At 40.0% G+C, this 6174-nt stretch overlaps 1 pseudogene; it reads right to left on the reverse strand.

The window, feature by feature from the left end:
- Positions 1-4508: 4508 nt before the first annotated feature.
- Positions 4509-5774, reverse strand: LOC129395669 (zinc finger protein 736-like; annotated as a pseudogene).
- Positions 5775-6174: the final 400 nt, after the last annotated feature.

Genomic DNA, 6174 nt, shown 5'->3' on the forward strand with positions numbered 1-6174 from the left:
CTCAGCAGGGCAGCCGCTCAGGATTGTGCAGTGATTCAAAAGCCTTAGATACGATATGTTTCTAGGCTTCCCAGAAAAAGTAGCTGCAACTCCAGAAAAGAAGGATGCTACAACCCTGTACATACTCATAGGAAAAAGGCAGAATCCAGGGGGCTTAGCAGTGATGGTCTGTAGGAAATATTTTCTCAGTGCCTGACAGATGTACTGGCTTTGAATTCCAGCCAATGATCGGTAGAAGCACTGCACCTCCCTGGGATCAAGCAATCAGAAAAAGGAGTTGGCCACAATCTTTGCTGCTTGATAAACTTAGCCATTCCAGCCTTCAGACTTCGCGGAGCCCAAGCTTACTAGAAGCACAAAGGATCTCTCAGCACAGTACAGGTGCTCTAAAAAGACATGGCCAGACTGCCTGTTAAAGCAGGTCCCCAATCTCCTTCTTCCTCACTGAAAAGTACTTCCCAATGAATATCTCCAGCTAACATCACTGGAATTTTGAAATCTTTTTTGGCTATAGTTCCTAGAGCAAAGAGTGAGCTGCCATTTTTTCCTGTTTGTGTGACTTAGCTGTTCCTGCCTCCTGGCTTTGGAGGATCCAAATAAACTGTGGATGGAAGTGGTACCTCTGCAAAGCAGAGCTGTTCTACAAAAATGTGGCTAGACTTTCCTTTCTTTTCCTTTCCTTTCCTTTCCTTTCCTTTTCCTTCCTTCCTTCCTTCCTTTCTTTCTTTCTTTCTTTCTTTCTTTCTTTCTTTCTTTCTTTCTTTCTTTCTTTCTTTTCTTTCTCTCTTTCTCTCTTTCTCTCTTTCTTCCTTCTTTCTTTCGAGATAGAGTATTCCCCCTGTTGCCCAGGCTGGAGTGCACTGGGGCAATCTCAGATTACCACAACCTCTGTCTGCTGGGTTCAAGAAATTCTCCTACCTCACCCTTCTGACTAGCTGGGATTACAGGCGTGTGCCACCACGCCTGGATAATTGTGTATTTTTAGTAGAGATTCAGTTTCACTATGTTGGTCACGCTGGTCTCTAACTCCCGACTCTGGTTGATCTGCCCACCTCAGCCTCCCAAAGTGTTGAGATTACAAGCATGAGCTGCTGCACCCAGCAGACTGCTTTCTTAAGTGGATCCCCAATCACTTTCTTTTCACTGGGGAATACCTTTCAAGAGGCATTTCCAGCTACATCCTACAGGTGCTTTTGGACTGAAAACAGGTTTATACCTCCCTGGGATGGAGGTCCCAGAGAAAAGGGCATGCTGCCATTGTTACTTTTTTGCACATTCACTGGTGATAACTTCAGATGCTGGAAATTCTGAGGTGACTAGATACTGCAGTGGACACCCAGCCTATTGCAGTTGCAGCAGCTCTTCACAAAAGTGGACAGACTGTTACATGTGTTCCTGTTCTTATATATTTTCGCTGGGCAGGTTCTTCAGGACTGGGCCACTAGCCAATCATTGCCACAGCTATTGAGCAAGTAACAACATAAGAACTCCATGGACAGAACTTCTGGGGGCAACTGCATATATTTATTCACTGTCTCTGCAGTGGAATTGTCCTTGCTGTCCTGAAACTAATGAAAAATCCAAAACCCTAAGTTCCTTATTCACACCTCAAACAAGCTGCAGCATACCAAAGGAAAAGAGGTCAGTCCATCCTCCACGGGTCCCACAGACTCCCCAATGCTCCTCACCAGACAGTGAGCCCCTAACGTGGCCAAAAGCACAGATTTTCCATCCAGGGCTGACTGCACTGAGGGATTGATCACCTACATCTCTCTTAGTTGCAGCCCTTCAGAAGACTGGCAAACAGGTGGGGCAGCAAGCCAGCTTGTTGATTTCTAAGGGTTTGGTACAAGAGCATCTATAGCAAAATATGGCCAGTGATGGCCAGTTCTCTAGGCTGAACTTTCTCCTATAAGAGATTTTAGCCTGAGGGGAACTGTTGGAACTAATTTCTACAGGATGATGTTGCAAATCAGAAGGGGGTGGTCCAATTGAGGACTCTTTTGCCACCTGGCCTCTCCCAGGGTCGCAGTCTAGCTAAAGCTTCTTACAGCGCAGTCTCAGGTACCCTAGAAGCCCATACCATAGCATCAGCCTGGTAATCAATGCTTGGCCCCTGAAGAGCTCCAGGAAGACAGACACTATCATTGCAGCTTACATGTATCTTCCCCATTCTGCAGCCTACATGCATCTTTCCCATACTGCAGCTTACCCTGACACCATGGCAATTCCCCATGTTACTTTGCTGGCACATGTCTGCAAAGATGGGTTTGACTTTGCTTGCCCCACCAGCAAATGAGAATGCAGTATGCTTCTACTACCCTCAGGAACTTCTACAGTAGATAAAACTTTGGTAGGCAGAAAGCCAGAGAGCCTCATCCCTGCTTTTCTGCTAACACTGTGTAACAAAGAGTGTATTCTCCCACACTCTGAACAATTATTACTTCATGGGGGGGGGGGCAAAAATAAGGCATCATAACCTTCACTGCCCCACATCCTGCCCAAGCCAACACCACCTTTAGTGCAACAGACCACACAGTCTCCAGCAGGTACTGGTGACTCAGTCTCAGCTGCTTTGTTTCTGCCACTGAGGTGAATGCCCAAAGACAGGGAGAAACCCCATATCCACTAACTCTCTTCTAAAGCTGTGACACCTTAGTCACAAAGAGTGGTGGACTCCAAATATCAAGGAGCCGGAAAAGACAGTTGGAGCTCAATACAATTTCCCCAGAGTATGCAGCCTCTGAATTGTGAGCTGAGCATAGCCCCTCCACCACCAAGAAAAAAATCTCCCAGGAACAAAGCTTGTTGGTTGCAAACACCTTATTCCACATCAAATATTCCAGACCATTAAATGGGATAAAAAAATTCAAAGCTCAGCAAACTCAAAGGTATATATGGAAACATTAGACAAAATCAGTACAAAAATTTTGAAAACACAAAAAGCCATAGTGAGTTCTTTCATACAAATGATGAAATTACATTTCCAGTGAGGCCTAAGATGACAGAAGTAGAATTCAGAATCAGGAACTTCATTGAGCTACAAATTTAACTTTCAACCCATTGCAATGAAGGGGAAAAAATGCAGGAATGGATAGAAAAAAACAGCCATTTAGGAGGAAAATATGACCAATCTGATAGAGCTGAAAAAACACAATACAAAAACTTTATAATTTAATCACAAATATAAACAGTAGAATAGGCTAAGCAGAGGAAAGAATCTCAGAGCTTCAATACTGGCTTTCTTAAATTAGACAAGAAGAGTGAAAACAATAACAATAATAATAATAATAAGGAGGAATGAACAAAACATCTAAGATATAAGATTTATGTAATGAATCCAAATCTATGGTTAAAAAGAGTACCTGAAGGGGATGGAGAGAATGAAAACCACTTGAAATACGTATTTCTAGATATCATCCATGGAAAGCCAAGTCACCTCTAAATGAAGGACATCAAACAAATAATAAATCTTTCAGTTGAAATTCTACTTGTCAAAGAGATTGGGGCCAATATTCAACATTCTTAAACAAGAATTTTAAACCAAAATTTATATCTGATAAAAGTAAGCTTCAGAAATAAAAAAATATATATGATCCTATTCAGTTAAGCAAATGCTGAGGAAATCTTTTACCACAAGACCTGCCTTTTAAGAGCTTCTAAAGAAAACATTAAATAAGAAAGAGGCTATAACCAGTCACTACAAAAACACACTAAAATACATAAATTGCTGACACTATAAAGCAACCACATAAATTTGAAAATAGCAAAGATCATAGTGACAAAATGAAATCCATACACATGAATACTAAACTTGAATGAAAATGGGCTAAATTCTCCAATTAAAAAACAAAGTGGTGCCAGGCACGGTGGCTCACACCTGTAATCCCAGCACTTTGGGAGGCCAAGGTGGGCAGATCACAGGGTCAGGAGATCAAGACCACCCTGGCTAACACGGTGAAACCCCATCTCTACTAAAAATACAAAAAATTAGTCATGAAAATTAGCCAGGTGTGGCAGTGTGTGCCTGTAGTCCCAGCTACTCAGGAGGCTGATGGAGGAGGATGGCATGAACCCAGGAGGAGGAGCTTCCAGTGAGCTGAGATTGCACCACTGCACTCCAGTCTGGGAAACAGAGCAAGACTCTGTCTCAAACAAAACAAAACAAAAAAATAAAACAGAGTGACAAGCTGAACAAACAGACAAGATCTAATGGTATGCTGTAATCAAGACACCCATCTCAAATAACCTCAAACGAAAAGAGAAAAAGAAAAATCTTCTAAGCAAATAGAAAACAGAATAAAAGTAGAGGTTGAAATCCTAGTTTCTGGCAAAACAGACTTTACATAAATATAGGTTTTAAAAAAAGACAAAGAAGGACATTACATAATAGTAAAGGTCTACATATACACACACACCCCAAAAAAAGCACTCAGATTATAAAGCAACTTCTTAGAGACCCTCGTAGATCATAAGTTAAATGTTCTTCAACAGCCATTACCTTTATGTTACATTGGTTCAGTATAAAGTCTCTGATGTTGAACACAAAATGAGGACTTGTTGAAGACTTTTCCACATTTTGAACACTTGTGGAGCTTCTCTCTAGTATGAATTATCTTATGTCTAATGAGATGTGAGAATGAGCTCAATGCTTTGCCACATTCTCCACAATTGTAGGGTTTCTCTCCAGTGTGAATTATCTTATGATTGGTATGGTCTGATAAGCACTTAAGGGTTTTGCCACATTCTTCATATTTGTAAGGTCTATCTTCCATGCGAATTATTTTGTGGCTAGTAAGGTTTAAGGAGTAGGTAAAGGCTTTGCCACATTCTTCACAGATATAGGGTTTCTCTCCAGAATGAATTATTTAATGTTTATAAGGAGAGATAACTACATAATGGCTCTTCCATGTTCATTGTATTTGTAGAGTTTCTCTCTAGTATGAATTATCTTATGTTTAGTAAGGTCTGAGAACCACTTATAGGCTTTATTACATTCTTCACCTTTGTAGAGTTTCTCTTTAGTATGAGTTATCTTATGTTCATGAAGTTCTGAGAACTATCGATTGGCTTCGTTACATTCTTCACTCTTGTAGGGTTTCTCAGTAGTATGAATTCTATTATAATTAATAAGGTTTCAGAAGCACTTAAAGGCTTTTCCACTTTCTTTGCATCTGTAGGTTCTGTCTCCAGTATAATTTCTCTTGTGTTTAATAAGAGTTGAGGAGCAGGAAAAGGTTTTATCACATCCTTTTCATTTGTAGGGTTTATCTCCTGTTTAAACTCTCTTATGTTCAGAAAGTTTTGAAAACTTTTAAAGTCTTTGCCACATTCTTCACATTTGCACCATCTGTGTATGAATTTTTTATAGTAAAATCTGAGAACAGCCGACAGTCTTTGCCACATTCTTCACATTTGCAGCATTTCTGTCTGCTAAGGCTTTTTTTATGTTCAGTGAAGACTGAGCAAAACTCAAAAGCTTTGCCATATTTATTAGGTTGGCAGGTTTTGCTGTGGGTAGTTGACAAACATTGATGAGGGCCATTATAACTGCTTTTCTACACCTTGGAATTACCCACACTTTGGTAGTCCTTCTTTAAGTTTAAACTATGAAGGTCATATCTTCCATATTTTATCAGGATCAGTTTTTGAAATGATTCTTTTATGTCATACTCCAGCAATATATCTACAGTAAGATAAAAAGAGCCAGCTAAAAAAAAAAAAGAACTACAAATTTCTCCCTCATTAGACCCAGGTGAATACACTTTGCAAATATATAATTAACCAAAGCACATTAATAAGGTGATGATAAAATATTACAGGCTCTAATTCTTTTATATAAATTTATACTTAACAGTAATATATTGATCCAAATGCCTTTGTGAGAACTCTAAGAATCAGATATAAGTTTGCAGCACCCTAAGTGAGCAAAATGCAAACAACCACATAGTAGTTTAAAAAAAGTGTTTCGTATGTACCCACAACAACCATTCTTCATCCTATGATGACTTTAAATATAGACTCCCAGCTTCCATCTCCCCCATCCAACAATAAAGTATTGACACCTCTGTCCATGCTTCTGGGTTTCTGAGACCTTACCATAGGCTAATTTCTATATTCCATGGTAGCGTTGAAAGGAAAGTTGGTAACTGACAGTTTTGGATATCTAAGATC

The sequence above is a fragment of the Pan paniscus genome, chromosome Y (genome assembly GCF_029289425.2).
Source record: "Pan paniscus chromosome Y, NHGRI_mPanPan1-v2.0_pri, whole genome shotgun sequence".
NCBI lineage: Eukaryota > Metazoa > Chordata > Mammalia > Primates > Hominidae > Pan > Pan paniscus.